Source organism: Megalopta genalis, chromosome 3 (assembly GCF_051020955.1).
Source record: "Megalopta genalis isolate 19385.01 chromosome 3, iyMegGena1_principal, whole genome shotgun sequence".
Lineage (NCBI taxonomy): Eukaryota > Metazoa > Arthropoda > Insecta > Hymenoptera > Halictidae > Megalopta > Megalopta genalis.
Window position 1 is genome coordinate 17,459,597 of NC_135015.1, and position 18,096 is coordinate 17,477,692.

The 18,096-nt window shown below is 47.2% G+C and overlaps 2 protein-coding genes across 2 annotated transcripts in view; one reads left to right on the forward strand and one right to left on the reverse strand.

Annotated features, from left to right (window-relative positions):
- Tdg (Thymine DNA glycosylase) overlaps window positions 1-18,096 on the reverse strand; it is a 173,342-nt gene that overhangs the window by 98,967 nt on the left and 56,279 nt on the right. The gene's annotated exons all lie outside the window — the stretch shown is intronic.
- Dnmt3 (DNA methyltransferase 3) overlaps window positions 1-18,096 on the forward strand; it is a 211,357-nt gene that overhangs the window by 89,918 nt on the left and 103,343 nt on the right. The gene's annotated exons all lie outside the window — the stretch shown is intronic.

Here is an 18,096-nt window from a genome sequence, read left to right on the forward strand (position 1 = left end):
TCGGCGCTTAACGTTTTAAGCCTTTGAAGTCTGAGCCATTTTAACTCCACATCGAAAATACTATAATACTATAATAATACTAATATGATACTAATAATAATACTAATAATACTAAAATAATACTACTAATTATACTATAATAATACTATAATAATATTTATTATATTTTAACTTAATTTTGTGTGTCGTGTGATAATTATGCTTGCGACAGTCTTTTTAAAATGCGAACAAATTCGATAATATTGAAATCACACTCGAAATGTTTTCAATCATTTTTAGCGGTGCTTTAGAGTCGCCGTTCTCGACTGCAAAGGGTTAAAAGTGCAACCAAGGCCTGGTCCGACTTCGAGAGGTCAACGACGAAGGAAGTAAAAATAAGGGCGCCGACTTTTCTTTGGTGCTTGGTTTATTTTTCGCCGCCTTTTCTTCGATGTTATCCATTTTTATTATCGTTAATTTCCGCTATTCATCATCGCATCGTCATTTCCCCGGGGCGACAGTTCTTTCAACGAGTTAATTTCGAAAATTTCGGTCGCAAGATTGATACACCATAGAATAGAGAACTGCAGGGAATCTCTATGGTTGTGGCCAGGCTAGCACGAGCTTGTTGCAGGTGTCTTCCTGGTCGACGTTCGTTAACGGTAGGTGTACCGACCCTGGCACAGCGACTCGCGCGAATTTCTGTCTGTGCTCGTTCGATCAAGAAGCTTGCTCGCGGAAGCGAAATTATTCTAATCTGTACTCCCGCGAGGGATAGTTAGCGTGATCCGATCTTTCGAAAAGCAGGCTTTAGGGCTCGAGCTTCAAATCGACGATTCATTCCTAATCGATGACTGAAGCGGAGACTTCTTAATGAAGGAAACATCTTTTTGTTGGGTTTGCTACTTCGAGGACACGAGATCAGTGGCAGTGTTCATCCTTAAGTTTGCTCGCAGCTTCTGGGTTCAGTTTTCTAAAAAAAGGGACGATACGAAACCACGATTTTGAGCCTCGATTCTTCTGGGCTCAGTTTCCTAAAAAAAGGGCGATACGAAACCTCGATTGTGAGCCTCGATTCTTCTAGGCTCAGTTTCCTAAAAAAGGGACGATACGAAGCTTTGATTCTCCTTGGCTCAGTTTCCTTAAAAAAGGACAATATGAAAGCTCGATTCTGAGCCTCGCTTCTTCTGAGCTCAGTTTCCTTAAAAAAGGACGATGCGAAGCTTTGATTCTCCTAGGCTCAGTTTCCTAAAAAAAGGACGATACGAAGCTTTGATTCTTCTTGGCTCAGTTTTCTTAAAAAAGGACTATATGAATCCTCGATTCTGAGCCTCGCTTCTTCTGAGCTCAATTTCCTAAAAAATGACGATACGAAGCCTCGATTCTTCTGGGCTCAGTTTCCTAAAAAAAAGGACGATACAAAACCTCGACTCTGAGCCTCGATTCTTCTGGGCTCAGATTCCTAAAAAAAGGACGATACGAAGCTTTGATTCTTCTTGGCTCAGTTTTCTTAAAAAAGGACTATATGAATCCTCAATTCTGAGCCTCGCTTCTTCTGAGCTCAATTTCCTAAAAAATGACGATACGAAGCCTCGATTCTTCTGGGCTCAGTTTCCTAAAAAAAAGGACGATACAAAACCTCGACTCTGAGCCTCGATTCTTCTGGGCTCAGATTCCTAAGAAAAGGACGATACGAAGCCTCGATTCTTTTGGGCTCAGTTTCTTAAAAAAAGGACGATGCGAAACCTCGATTCTTCCGGGCTCGATTTCCTAAAAAAAAGGACGATACAGAACCTCGATTCGCTCGTAGAATTTTCGTCCGCGAATTTTTATGCGAACTCCAATCGTTGCACGTTATTTTGTAAAAATTCCGAATCCAGCAAGAATTACCATCGTCGGCTAAAAGATCGCTCTCGCTGCTAATAGAAAATAAAAACGCTGCCGGACCTTGTTAATTTGCACGTTTCCCAGCGGTTTGCCAATCTGCGCGTGCCATAAATGCACGAAAATCCGCACTCTGGTAAATCAGCGATCAACGCTGCGTCTATCATTGTCGGTCGAAACCTATCGAACTTGTATATTCTTATTTTCAGATTCTTGAAATTACGAGGACGGTTCCTTGAGAAAAGATTGGCTGCATTCCTCTAGCTCGCCTAGATTCATTGATCAGATTATTATAAAAATAGCGAAGAGTCTAAATAAATTCAGGGTCTAAATAAGTTCTTAGAAAGCTCCTCGCGTTCGTCACTTTCAGAGTTACGTCGATTGGCTCGCACTTTTTTAGACGGTTCTTCGAAACACAAGGACGATCCAAGATTTGTTTTCTAATTCCCGATTCGTTTTTGTTCAGCGATTCAGGCGAGACTAAAAAGAACATTTTGTTGGGCCGAGTGCCTCGAAGATTTGTGATCAAGGTGTAAATTAGGTACTGTAAATTCTCTCCAATTGTCACTCAACGCGTACATTCTCCCTAATTGACGCTCTGATTGTGCACAAAAATGGAGAATTTGGGAACAGGAGACGCGATTATTCGAGCTTATTCGAGACACGGTTTTATAGTTATTAACAATCGGTAATTATAAAAATAATCGTATCTCCACTTCCCAAATTGTCCATTTTCGTGCACGATCTGCGCGTCAATTAGGGAGCCCACTTGTAAAGTCCCCAAAGTCCACGTTGAGTCCATTCAGTAAACAGAAATGGACAATTTCGGAACAGGAGACACGATTATTCGAGCCTCGCGTTTCATCAGCGACCGTAAAAACGAGGCACGAAGCTCGATCAATCGCGTCTCCTCTTCTCAAATCGCCCATTTCTGTGTTCGCATGTTGAACGACAATCGAAAAGAACGTCTCTCTGTCTCTCGCATCGCTCACATTTCTTGATCCCAATGTCCCGGAACTTACAAGAGAACGGAGACTTCCGACTGAAAGCAGCATTTTGCTCAGAGCCAGCCGCGCCACAGTTTTTGATCCCGGTTCCCGAAACGCACCGGGACGATCTCCGAGAGAGGCTTGTCTTCCGACTTGGAAGTCCTAAGTGACGATTCGCTTCCCGGCTATGAAATGCTCGTCCTCGGCGGAGAGCTAAGGACGGTTCTGTGTCCTCCGCGGCCATCCTAATCTCGCGCGTGCTCTCGTCCCAGCGAAGAAAGAAAAAGCCGTGCGTAGGCGTGACAAAGGTGACTCTTGCTCTTCCCGGGCTCGGTGAGCGGGGGAGGATGTAGGACGAGAAAAAGAGAGAGGGAGAGAGAGAAATATAGAGAAAGAGAGAGAGAGAGGGAGAGAAAAAAAAGAATCCGCGGCCGTGCTTCGCAGCGTCGTAATTTCCAAGAGCGATCTTGGGAGACTTCCACTTGCCCGGCTAGGATAAAGGACCGGCAAAAAACCGGTCCTCGCGTGGGCTCCTCGAGTTTTCCGAGCCAGCGGGAACGACAATAAAAAGATGTGTCCAAAGAGAGTACCGCCGCCGCCGGGACGTACAGTCGGGCGCAGCAGCAGAAACCCCGTTCTCTCTCTCTCTCTCTCTCTCTCTTCTCTCTCTTCTCTCTCCTGTTTTCCCTCTTTTTCCGTTCTCTTTCACTTTCGGGATCGACGAGCTGCGACACTAGCCGGTCGAGAGATCGATCTACTGTCCTCGAGACGCGATTTCCCCTCGGACGTCATCTCTCCTCGGATCGTTTCCACGAAAATCTGGAACGCCGGAAAATTCGAAGGAACGCGATGCGATCATCGGAGGACGCGTCGCCGGAAAACAGCGTTTCCCGGGCTGACGTTTTTCCCGTTTTCCTCTCTCTCTCTCTCTCTCTCTCTCTCTCTCTCTCTCTCTCTCTCTCTCTCTCTCTCTCTCTCTGCGCTAACATCACGAGCGCGCGCGAGCATGAGCGCGAGCGCGAACGCGCACCGCTGCTCGTTTCTGCACGCTAATTCGAAAATACTCGGAATAATTTTCAGCCGGAGCTATACCTACCCTATGTACTTTTTATGTGGCGCTCGGACCTATGTATCGCGGGCCCCGATGTACATACATAGGTACGCGTATATGCCACCAAGGTAAATATACAAGGTATATAAGGGTAGCGTGTAGGAGATGGTTGGTACATAGAAGTACTTGCTGGAAACGACTAGGGCTGTCGACGGGGGTGAGGCGAGGGAGGCGGGCAAGGGAATGGAGAGATTCTATCCGTCTCTCTCTCTCTCTCTCTCACTCCCTCTCTCTTTCTCTCTCTTTCTCTCTCTCTCTCTCTGTGTCTTTCTATCTTGCTCTCTCGCTTTCTGCCGAGTTCTCTCTCACTCTCAACTCTCTTTCTCTTTCTCTTTCTCTCTCTCTCTCTCTCTCTCACTTCCACTCTCCACCTCTCTCCGCCTCTCTCTCTCTCTATTTCTCTCTTTCTCTCCATCCCGTCCGCCTCTCTTCGCTTCGCTCCCTCCCCTTTCGTAGCGAAAGCTTCGAACCACCGATCGCGGATTGTCTTTCGTGACATTCTTCCGAACCACGGATTTCGAGCCGTTTGCGGATTTAAAATGGCGGCCGTTCCGGTTCGCCACGCGATCCAAATAAATCGTAATGAATTGTTGTCGACGATCGTTGGATCGGAGTAGTTGCGACGTCGATTGTACAAGGCGTCGTGCGATTGGTTCCGGGAACGATTTCGTAGCCTGATACCGGGGAGTCGACGTTGCGACAGTTCGAGAACAGATCGGTGACTTGTTTGTAACGTGTTACAGTTGTAGGAACGATTTCGGAATTGATTGTAACTGTTGTGGAAGCGATATTATATTCGATATCGATGCTAATATTATAGCAATTGTAGAATCAGTTACAGGAATGATTATAACAGTTATGGAATCGATATCGTATTCGATGTTATAGCCAATATTATAACAGTTGTGCAACCGATTTTATATGATGCGGTTATAACAGTTATAGAAATTATATTACATTCGATATTAACGCCGATATTATAGCGGTTGTAGAACCAGTTGCAGAGATAATTGTAACAGTTATAGAAATGATATCGTATTCGATGTTGTAGTCAATATTGTAACAGTTGTGCAACGGATTGTATATGATGATTATAACAGTTATAGAAGTGATATTATATTCGATATTAACGCCGATATTATAGCAGTTGTAGAACCGGTTGCAGACATGATTATAACAGTTACAGAAACGATATCGTAGTCGATATTATAGCCAATATTACAACAGTTGTGCAACCGATTGTATACGATGATTATAACAGTTATGGAAGCGATATTATATTCGATATTATCGCTGATGTTATTGCTGTTGTATAACCAGTTGCAGACATGACTATAACAGTTATAGGAACGATATCGTATTCGATATTATAGCCAATATTACATCAGTTGTGCAACCGATTGTATACGATGATTATAACAGTTATGGAAGCGATATTATATTCGATATTATCGCTGATGTTATTGCAGTTGTATAACCAGTTGCAGACATGACTATAACAGTTATAGAAACGATATCGTATTCGATGTTATAGCCAATATTACATCAGTTGTGAAACCGATTGTATACGATGATTATAACAGTTATGGAAGCGATATATTCGATATTAACGCCGATATTATAGCAGTTGTAGAATCAGTTGCAGAAATGATTATATAAGTTTATAGAAACGATATTATATTCAATATTAACTCTGATATTATAACAGTTGTACAACCGGTTGCATAAACAGTTATATAACAGTTATAGAAACGATATCACATTCGATATTAACACCGACATTAGAACAATTTTATAATCAATTATGGACACGATTATAACAGTTCTAGAAGCGATATTGTATTCGATATTAACACCAACATTACAAGTCTTATAACCAATTGTGGGAACGTTTGTAACAGTTACAGTAGCGATATCATATTCGACAGTGCCACCAACATTATCAGAATTGTACAATCAATTACGGACATGATTATAACAGTTATAGAACCAATGTTATACTCGATATTTTTACCAAGTTTATAACAGTTGTAGGATCGATATCACACGCGCTGTTATCACCATTGTCATAACAGTTGCAGGGCCGATATCAGTAGCGCTTTATTAGTACTATATCAGTATAGCAATCACTATCATTCCAGTTACTATATTAACCAGAATCATAACAATTGTAAAACCGATATCACACGCGCTATTATCGCCACAATCGTAACAGTTCTAGGACCCATTTCAGGCTCCATAATTAATATCATTGGACCCGGTACTGACCCCAGATCGGGGCCTAGTACCAACAACTGTCCCGAAACGAAAGCCAGTCCGAAGCCACGATCGTTATACTTTGCATCGATTCTTCGGACAGCTTTGTTCAACGATGCAACGGTTGCTCATGCTTGCTTGTGGAAGAGCTTCGGTCCCGTTCCGCGGGGCCGCAAAGAGAATATACTCGCGACCGGTTTTTCGTCTTTGATATATCGCCGCGTGTATCGGTATCGGTATCGGTATCGGCGGGCGCAGAGGATCTCTAATTCGAAGGAATCACTATCGCGCATCGTCCACTCCGGGGCTCGGACCGGGCGCGCTCGAAACGATCTCCTCCCGAGCGTAGGCAGGAACGGGAACCGGGATCGGCGGCCGGCGCTTTTCCACCGCGAAGCTTGCAGGATTGTGTTACGCGTTTTTCTCGTGAAACCGGAGCCCCGTGCTTTCTATCCGGGCGACGGACGGTTCGAAATAAAATCCACCTTCTGTGCGGAGAAAACCGTGATCCATCACCGGACGGATCGCGCTCTCGGATCCATCCAAGGACGATCGATTCCTCTTTTTCCCTCTCTCTCACTCTTTCACCCTTTCTTTCTTTCTTTCTCCTTTTCTCTCTTTCGCCTTCTGCGGCGCAGAAAATTTCCGGACGAATTCAGAAACATCCGAGCGAGATCCGAGTGCTTCGCGAGATGGCGACCGGGAATCGGGCGACTCCCCGAAATTCCGGTGCCGCGTTTTCTCTCCGCTCTTTTGCATTCTTGCCGCGAAACATATCGAACGACCGGGAAAAAGCTCTACCCTTCTCGTCTCTCTGCGTTCTCGTAGGAGGTTTCGATTTTCGGAAACACGCACGGATTCGTGCGCGCCCGGTGAATTGGGACCGGGGAAAATGGGCAAAGAGAATGGCCGAGGAGAGGAAAGAAAAAGAGACAACCGTCGGGCGGGGGGAGCGGGCGAAGAGAGCGAAACGTGGGCGCGGAGGGGGGAGGGGGTTCGGAGGGGAGATGGAAAAGAGAAAAGAGTGGAAAGCGGAGAAGAGAGCGAGGTCTCTCTCGCGCGGGGTTCGTAGCTACCCCTAAGCCGGGCTGTGGCTGGTGCTGGTGCTGGTGCTGGTGCTGCTGCTCGTTGCTAGGGGAAACCTCCAGAAAACTCTACACACACACATTGCCCGTATGCCAGCCGACACGTACACGCATACCCATACAAATTTTGCGCGCACACCGGCGCCGGGGCACCACCTACAACCGCGCACCGACGGGGAACACGAAAACACGGACGCGGACGGGTATCGCGCGCGCATCCACACACGAGCGCACACAAGGGCGCGCGGCCGCGCGCAGGCACACACACGCTCGCTAAAGGGGGCAACGAGAGAAGCTCACGCACGTACGATCACGCACACCTTGACGCGCCCGTGGAAAATGTCGATAACGAAAAACCACTGCTCTTTCGCTCTCTCCTCCTACCATCCACCCGCCCTCTCTCTCTCTCTCTCTCTCGGCCACTCTTTTTCTCTTTCTCTCTCTCCCTCTCTCTCTCTCTGACCACCCTCCACGTCCTCCTCCTCCTCTTCCTCTTTTTCCCTCCTACATTTTCCCTTTTCCGCCCCCCGAGAACCCGCTTCCGGGCAAACTATTTCATTCTTGCGAGGAAAAAAAAAGGAAAAGAATCGACCGTTCCCTTCTGCCACGCACCCGAAGAAAGAGAAACGGCCGTGGACTCGGTCGGGCCAATCGCGGCCGCGTTTCCCGATCGGAATCGAGAAGGATCTCCCTCTCCCGAAAGGAAATCGGCCGGCTATCTCCGGCGAGCTCTCTCGGACACACCGCCGCTTCCCGAACCTTCCGATGGGAAATACCGGTAAATAGACCGGGGCGCATGCAGCGAGGAAGCGATCTCGCGGTCTACCGGCGGCCGGTTTAACCAGCAGCAGCAGCAGCAGCTCCGGAACTTCTGCGAGAAGTATTCGGCCCCGGAGAAAGGGTAGACAAACGGTTATCGGGCGAACCGGGAATTCAGCGAGGATGCAATTCTTTCCTAGAAAAATCTGCCCGTGGCGCGAAACAGTTAATTAACGTAATTGCAGCAGTCGATCCAGGGTGTGTATCGTTACGTCGTGTATCGCGAGACGTTGACCTAACCGCGGAGGGTCCTGTCGCGAGTTATCGAACGGGACTCGCTCTGCCGCCGACGAGTGTTGCGTTTCGAGGGATCGTCGGGCTCTCCCTGCGCCTTCTAAACGCGTCCGAAGAACGGACCAGCCTGGTCCAACCTGGCAAAGTATTCTCGGATTCTCCGACGCGGATTCTGCTGTGTTCTCGCCGGGATCTGAACGCGTTCACGGCTCGCCCGCGGCTCCGGGAGACTCGTTTCACGGGCGATTTCGTCGAGAGAGCGAGAGAGCATCTCCCGACGGAGTGCGGGCAACGACGACGAAATCGTCGAGGACGACGACGGAACCGACGAGGACGAGGACGAGGATGAGAACGACGAATCTGTGGAACAGGCGAGAGGAAAAAAGGAGACGATCCGCTCGAGAGGCTGGTCCTCCTGGGGACAATCTCTCCGGTGGAACGCCGGCTAGCCGGGTGTGCGAGTTCGTTCCCAGAAAGAGGCCGAGGCGAGGGAGGTGGGGCCGGCCGGGGGGTGGGGAGAGTGACAGAGAAAAGCGAGGACATTAACGAGGACGGATACTGCGTGGGCGTTGCGGTTCCTCCGCTTGGCAAACTGCGATCGACGCTCGACCAAAGGAACCGATCAAATTCGAACGTTCCGACAATTATTACCTAGGGATTCTCGGTGAAAGCCGCGTACTCTCTCTTTCTCTCTTTCTCTCTCCTGCTCGCTCTCTCGCTCCGTCGGCCACGTTGGATCCGTGCTTTCTCGCCGAGTTGCCGAACATTTGCATCGCCCGCGCGCGGAACTAGTTTCCGCGAACTTTCGACGCAGCGCGGATACTTGATACGCCGCGTTCGTGGCACGCGGATCGCTCCGCGATGTTTGACGAGCGCGGAGCGACGATCCGCGAACGGATCCCATCAGTCCGCGACGTAATCCCCGGGAAAGGTAGCAAGATCGCCGGGAAATCAGGCCGTCTTACATCATCTCCGATGGGGAACAAAACGCGCGAACGATGGCTTCGGAGTTGCTCGTCGGAATTCGGCCGATCTTCGCAATTTAGAGGTCTTAGACAATACGTGGGTGTTCGACTCTGTTCGACTCTGTTCGGAGTGTCTGAACGGGGCGTGGTTTCGTCGACCGTTCGAGCGATCTTAGGAGGCGTGGTTTCTATACGGCGTAGAGCGCTTCGAGTAGGCGTGGCCTCGTTGCTCCCATCGCGCAGAGTGAATCTGCGTGGCCCCGTTTCCTTAGAGTACCCCGCGTGGGCGTGGTTTAGCGGCTCTCCAAGCTTAGAGCGCCCCAAACGACGCGCTTTCGACGATCGACCTGTGTAGAGCGCTTTCGCGAAGCTTCGTTTCTTTCACGGTGTGACGAATGATTTGAGGATGAGAGATTTTTTATTGCTGCATTCGGGTGGAGTGCATCGAAGAGGCTTTGCGAATTTCTCTGTTTAGAGTGCTCTAAGTGAATAAAAGTTCGCGGCTCTTTCTATCTATCTCCGAGGAGGCGTGGCGTAATTGCTCCTTTTTCAGAGCGCTTTATGTAGGAGTGGCTTCGTTGCTCTCCCTGTATTACAGCTACGACGCGAATTTTTGTCTCCTTCGTATGACAAATGCTCCAATGGGGCGTGGTTTCTTCGTTTTATCAGCACACAGAGTGCGTTGGAAGGCGACGTTATTGATCCTCTCAATTTAGAGTGCTCCGGTAGGCGTGGTTTCGACGCTCCGTCCGCATAGAGTGCATCGGAAGTCAAGCCACTCGAATTTTTCGATTCACAGTGCCCCGAGTAGGCGTGGTTTCGTTGCTCCATCAGCGCCAAGCGCGGGAACGCCGCGCTCGTCAATTTCTGAACGCAATGTATTCCGTGTAGGCGTGGCGTTGTTGCTCTATCAGCGGCACAGAGTGCAAGGAAGGCCTTCGCTCTCGATCTTCTCATTGTCGAGTGCTCTCGAAGTGGGCGTGGCGTTCATCGGCGGCTCTATCCGAGGGAGCCACGATATTGCTTCGGCCTCGATGCTTAGAGTGATTCGCGCGGGCGGGCGTGGCCGAGATCGAATCGGAGGCAGCGCGAAGTGCCCCAGAGGGCAATCCGCGCGCCTGCACCTAGGATCGTTGCACGACGACAGGCTTTGTTCAGCTGCGAGGCCTTCGGCTCGCCGCGCGAAAGAGACGACGCGCGGAGCTAGCGGAGAGCGAGAGGGAGGGAACACGGCTCTCTGTGGCGCAACCTTACGTGGCAACGACGTAATGGCTCTCGTAAAAATGGAGTCCTGCGTGCGCGATAAAAATTTACGAGCCAAATAATAACCCGAAAGCCGGCTCCGGTCGCGGCAGCCTATCCAAACTTGGAGAGACGCGCTCCGCTCCTGCGGCGATCTCGCGCCGCGCCGCGCCGCGCCGAGACGAGACGAGCCGAGTCGAGTCCGCGGTTTCTACGTGGACGCATGAATATTTATTCTGCGTAGGAACGACGATGACTACTCGCCGAGCGCCAAGATCTCTCTCTCTCTCTCTCTCTCTCTCTCTCTCTCTCTCTCTCTTTCTCTCTCGGTCGCTCGTCGGCGTCGGCGGCTCGGAACTGCGCCACGGGAACAGGAAGGGGAAACGTTTGGTCGCGCGTTAACGGATGCCCCGAGGATCGGGCGAGCGCGGCCGCCGCCGCCATATTGCGCGTTTACCTTTGCTTCTTGTTATGTAAAAGACCGTGCGCCCGCGCTCGCCGAGCAGTCTTTCGCGCTGCGTGCTGATATTTAGACGGAACAAGGGCGCGGGAACTCGGAACCGGACCGCGAACAGCGGCCTTTCTCGACGATTATTCGTCTGCTCGCCGGAATCCAGAACTTTCGGGCTCGGAAATCTTCCGGTTTATCTTGCACGATGCGTAACTTCTACTGGGTTGGCAACTAAGTAATTGCCGATTTCAGTTATAGATGTCTCTCATTCCCATTTTTATGATATCCGTAAATGTTATATTATAAAATTATTATTATTATTATGTTATTTTTTATTATCCGTGAATGTTAGCAACTGGACAAATTGAATGCAGCGGTCAAGGAAAAGCGACCAGAATTGGTCGATCGTAAAGGTGTCATTTTCCAGCAGGACAATGCTAGGCCGCACACGTCTTTGTCCACTCGGCAAAAATTGATGGATATTGCTTGGGAATTGATGTTACACCCGCCATATAGCCCTGATCTCGCGCCATCGGATTACCGCTTATTTGGATCCCTGGACAACTCCCTTCGTGTTAAAACTTTTAAGGATGATGACGCTGTAAAATCTCAATTAACTCATTTTTTGGCCGAAAAGGATCAGACTTTCTACGAGCGTGGAATTTTCAAGTTGTCGGAGAGACGGCAAAAGGTCATCGAACAAAATGGAAAATACATTACAGATTAAACTTCGTTCCAAGTAAAAAAAAAATTTTTATTTCATTGAACATATCGGCAATTACTTAGTTGCCAACCCAATAGTTCTGATATATTTGTTTCTTTCGTCGTGAACTTCGTTTTCTATCGGATGTGTTTCTATGCTGTTTATTTAGAGATTCTTTTGCAAATATAAAGAATAAATAAAGGAAAAGAATGAAGCTATATAAAGATATATAAAGAATAAATAAAACAAACGATTTGGCGAAATTAGAAACTGATCTCAGTCCTCGACGCTCGGGACAGTGGACACAAGCAGAGTTGGGCCTCGTGCGAATAACTTTTTGTTCGAACAACGAATCCGAATACAATTTAACCGTTTGCGTACCACGAGCCACTTTTGCGCTCTTCAGATTTTGTGTCGAGAAAAGCCAGGGCATTTGGCCGAAACAGACGACTTACAGCCCACCCGAAATTTGTCGAAACGTGCTCAGTCTTTCAGACGCATGTATACGTCGCGCGTCGCATCGCTGTCAGTAATCCAATTTGCATTTTGTTGTTACCTATTCTAAATTAATAGTATATATATTTTCATTCATAACGTTTTATTTTATGGTTTATGGCTTTTTTCGACACATAATCGAAGGAGCGCTATTGCGCTCTTCGGCGCTTTTCGATCCTGTTTTTTCAGAACTATCTGGTACGCAAACGGTTAATAATAAAATTTTATTCGAATAATCTTTCGAATAAATTCTCCGAATCAAATTTTGTTCGGATAATACATCGGATAAATTCTCGGAATAAAATTTTGTTCGGATAATACATCGAATAAATTCTCAGAATAAAATTTTGTTCGGATAATATATCGTGTAAATTCTTCGGTAAAAATTTTGTCCGGATAATAGGTCGTGTAAATTCGTCGCTGAGAATTTTATTCGAATGAAATATGCCGGACTCTGGACAACGGCAAGACGCGGGACGACAGAAACGGGAGAAGTGTCGGATTAATTGGCAATGACAGGTTTCCAGACGAGGAAATGGCCCACTTGTAGAGACGCGCTGCGCTGGCAGAGCCTCTCTCTCTCTCTCTCTCTCTCTCTATCTCTATCTCTATCTCTATCTCTATCTCTATCTATCTATCTATCTATCTATCTATCTATCTATCTATCTCTCTATCTCCGTGGAATCATAACGGTATTATTTAAGACATCGAAGCCGAAAACAGGTGAATCCGCGCCGCGGGCATTCGAATCGGCGCGAGTCGTCTGGTCGGGCCGGTATTCGCGGTCAGGCGGCGCGCCCGTTTTAAATAAATCATTCGCAGTCGCGAGCACTCGGCTCGAGTAATCGGAAAAGTTGGCCGGATCCTCGAGCAGGTTTCAAGTGCTCGGCGCTGAAAAAAACAAACAGCCGAGGAAACGGAGGAAGCGGCGGAAGAGGACGGAGAAAAGAGAGGATAAAAGAGTGCGAGAGAGAGAGAGAGAGAGTGAGAGAGCGGATCAAGAGAGACGAGCGGAGACGTATCGGCTAGCGAGCATCGATTTCGATGTCGAAGGTCGAACGACCTTCCGCAAAACTGAGAACGGGGATTCCCCCGAGTGGAATCGACGTATCGCCTTAGGTCGCGTCGCAGTTCCGAGTTTCCAGTTATAAATTACAGGGTAGACGACCGAGTTCCACCGTTTCTTCGACGCCGACGCGTTCTCTTTCTCCCGCGACACTTGCTCCGCGCCGCGCCGCGCCGATCTGCTCCGCTCTGCTCCGATCTGCCGCGATCCGCTCGACTCCGCTCGGCTGTTCGCCGGTCCTTCTTCTTCTTCTCCTCCTGCGGCAGTCCCCGTCCCGTTTCGTCCCTCTTTCCTTCCCCCGTTCCCCCCTTTTTTCTTCCCTTTGGTCGCGTAACTGGCTCGCAGGAGAGCGCCTATCGGAGAGAAGCGAGCGTTCGAACCACGTGTGGTCCCCATTCATAAAATCCTCGAGGCGCGCGGCACGTGCATCCGAACGAGGAGAACCCTCTAAAACGACACCGACGCGATCCGAGAAACGTCCCCGAACCGCGTTCCCTCCCCGCCGCCTCTTTAATTGCCACTTTCGGGACAACGGCGGCGTCGCGCCGCTCTGGATCGTAAATCTTCGCGCGCGTACCGCCCTCGGAAAAACGGAGGAATTTCGTTCTCGCATCGCAAATTAAATATTTCGCACGCTTTTCTAGTTCGAACGAACGCGCGCGGAACCGCCGCCGATTTACTGTTCGCGATGCAGGGTTGATCGGAAAGAGGAGCCCCGTTCGGGACAAATGAGCGGATTAGAATCGTCGCATTTTTTCAATTTTGTCGGGAATAGGCAGCGTTATTCTTTAATAACGTGCGTATTGTTTACTGGCCAAATTTATTATTACAACGATTTAGAGTCAAGCTTATTTATAGCAATTTTATAAGTATAATTTTTAAACCATATTTTTAACCATAACTTGGGTTTTTGTAACGCTGGAACTACCAAATCAGTTGAAATGACTGGTTTCTGATTTTAATCATTATTAAAGTTATTCTTTAATAACGTGCGTATTGTTTACTGACCAAATTTATTGTTACAATGGCTTAGAGTCAAGCTTATTTATAGCAATTTTATAAGTATAATTTTTAAACCATATTTTTAACCATAACTTGGGTTTTTGTAACCTTGGAACTACCAAATCAGTTGAAATGACTGGTTTCTGATTTTAATCATTATTAAAGTTATTCTTTAATAACATGCGTATTGTTTACTGGCCAAATTTATTGTTACAACGACTTAGAGTCAAGCTTATTTATAGCAATTTTATAAGTATAATTTTTAAACCGTATTTTTAACCATAACTTGGGTTTTTGTAACGCTGGAACTACCAAATCAGTTGAAATGACTGGTTTCTGATTTTAATCATTATTAAAGTTATTCTTTAATAACGTGCGTATTGTTTACTGACCAAATTTATTGTTACAACGACTTAGAGTCAAGCTTATTTATAGCAATTTTATAAGTATAATTTTTAAACCATATTTTTAACCATAACTTGGCTTTTTTAACACTGCAACTACCAAATCAGTTGAAATGACTGGTTTCTGATTTTTTTCTTTTACAGTTTTTGATGTTGCGAAAATATTTCTTGGAGAAATTTTTGGGTACGCTTCTTTGTTCAAGTGTATATTGTGATATAAATCGCAGGAATAAATCATAGAAGTTACCTAAAAATGTCTCCTCTATGAATACATTTTTATAATATCAGAAACTGGGAAGAACAAAATCAGAAACCAGTCATTTTTACGAGATTACGTCTCCAATGACCCCTTATCAAGCCAAATACAAACGACTTATCGAAGGAACTCGATATTTTTACAGGGCATTTCAATTCGTTAATGGCAACAGCGATCAAAATAGACGTATTTGCCGTCAGTCAATATCGCAAAATTCAAGACGAGTCTAAATAAACGAGATAAAGAACAAATCGTAACAAAACATAAATAAGCGATATTACTCAACTTCCAAAAGACATGTAACCCTTTTACATTCCCTTAAATTAAATTTCTCCATTTGCTGTAACGTTACATTCTGCTTAGACCTGTCACTTCAATGAATAAATAAACGAATAAATAAATCAATAAATAAATGAACACCGAATAATACGGTTTCTCGATCGAACCCCAGAAAAAATCGGAGCCACGAAGCCACGCCTATTTGGCAAAGACACAGGAACCCTTTTCATTTCATACTTGTTGCACTGCTCCCTGCTCGCGCTAAAAACGCCGATTATTGCTCGAATAACCAACCCTACGCGCGCAAAGAAGAAAAATCGTATCAAAAAATGTGGCAATCGACGCGTCTGCGGGTCCGAGCGATCGATTTCAATTCGCGAAATTATCACAGGATCCGAGCGAGTTTCGCCGTTGTTCCCGGACAGACACCCCGGGCCTGCTCCTAAGTTCCCGGCAGGATGAGACCGTCCGTGTTCTTTTCACGCTGTGGGACTTATCTCGAGGACAACGGCTAGACGCATCGCGGCTAGCATCGCCGGCTCGGCGATAATAGGGAGGCGAGTCTTAGGGAATCGATTCGAATCGCGCGACGACTCGAAAATAAATTATCCGGCCTGGGGTAATCCCCCCCGGCCCCCGCCGCTCCCCTAGACCGCGCGACGAATCGTTTTCCCTCCGTCGGCGCTCTTATCCGCTCGATCGATTCTTGCTTCGTCCTCGTCTAGTCGCGCTAGTAGATACCTTAGTAGCTAATCCATCGAGTATATCGCGATCGTCGTCGAGTCGGGAATAATCTGCATCGTTTGGCTCTTCGTCTCCTTCTCTCTCTCTCTCTCTCTCTCTCTCTCTCTCTCTCTCTCTCTCTCGACGAGACAAAGGGACCCGAACGAGAGAGCCCCCTTGTCTCAGCCACTCTCCGCTGGCGCTCTCCTCTCCGGAGCCCGAGTCGCTCGAGAAGCAACAACTCTCGCGGTTCGAGGCGCGATAATCTTGCCACGGATCTGTGCGGCAGCGATCGATCCGCCGATCGAGAGGATCCCTATCTCTCTCTCTCTCTCTCTCTCTCTCTCTCTCTCTCTCGATCGCCGAGTCTCCCGCTCCGCCCCTTAAGAAGCGTGCTCGATTTTCATGTAATTCAAATGAAGCGTGAGCCGTCCTCGCCGAGACTTGCTGAGACATCAGACCGAGTCTCTCGGCGACGAGCCTCTCGACCGCCCTCCTCCCCTCCCCCTCTTCATCCTCCCTCGTCTCCGCTACTCCGGTGCAGCATCGTCTCGAGCTCGATTCGATTCGAGCGTCTCGATCGACGCGAGTCGGTCCGCGCGCCCCGAGCTCGCGAACACCGCGAGTCTCGCGGGCCCGCGAGCGGCCCGCGGCCCGATAACGCGCCGGAAAGCTCTTCCAAGAGGACGACGCGCCGCCGATGAAAATTCCCGAGCGTTGTTCACCCAACTTCGATCAGACCCCCCGCCCCGCGCCACCATCGATTTTCAATCGTCGAGTCGGTGTCTCCGAGTTTCCGAGAGTCCAAGGTCTCGGTTAGAGCCAGCCGTTTCAATTTCCGCGAGCAAACGCTCGCTACACACCCCTCCGCCTCCTCCTCCTACTCCGCCTACTTCTCCTGCTCGTCGCCACCCCCGCGTATGTTCACCCTTCGGCCGCGCCACGTTCCGCCGCGATATTAATCCGAATAATGCCGGCGCGGCGCCCGAACGCGCGCGACAACGATCTAATCGGGCCGCGGAACCCGGCTCCCAATCGTCGACACCCGGCCGCATATTAACTTCGATCTTTAACGCGAGCGACGGAAGCTCGGACCGCGAGGGGTTCCGAGCTGGGGGTGGCTGTTTATAGGTGCTCGTACGGATCTCTGTGAGTCGATGTGTTAATATAATATGTATAATATTTATCTTTTTTATGTAAATAAATAATAAGAATTAGAAGATATATGAAAAGTAGTAATAACTAGAAAATTATAAGTGAAAAATGATCACTAGTAAATAATAATAGTAACTAGAGAATAATATACAAGAAATAATGAGTGGGAAATAATAACTAAAAAATAATAATAGTAGCTAGAGAATAATATACAAGAAATAATGAGTGAAAAATAATAACTAAAAAATAATAATAGTAGCTAAAGAATAATAATCAAAAAGTAACAAGTGAAAAATAATAATTAAAAAATAATAATAGTAGCTAAAGAATAATAATCAAAAAGTAATGAGTGAAAAATAATAACTACAAAATAATAATAGTAGGTAAAGAATAACAATCAAAAAGTAATAATTGAAAAGTAATAATTGAAAAATAATAACTGAAAAATAGTAACTGAAAAATAGGAATAGAATGAAATAGAAATAGTAATAGTAATATAAATGAATAAGACAATTCAGGGCGCAAAAATGAATTTTTTGTGTACAATCTGAGCGGCAATTAGGCAGAATTTAGGCTTCAAAGCTAGATCGAAGTAGGTCTCGATTTACTCTCACAGGGTAAAATCAACCCCCTGATAACACGGTTCGTTCCAACGTTTTGCATCGGAACCGTGTTAAACAAAACGTAGAAGTAACGCAAATTTAGTTGCTCGTTGTTCGAGCGGGTAACGTAAGGTTAGTAAAACGCGCTGTTTGGAAACCGTGTTACGACGAAGATGGATTAATCGTGTTGTATGACGTTACGAGAGGACCGTCGCGATTTTCGCAAGGTGTTACGTCGCGTAATCGTGTTTTCAGAACGCAGTGTTGTAAGCGGGCTCCGATTTGATTCGATTTATTTGTTCAACGGCGATGAAACTCTTTGGTTTATGGAGAGGTTAATAGGTGCGTAGTGTTAAAGTAATTTCTCTCCAATTTTCCTTCAGCTTGCAAACAAAA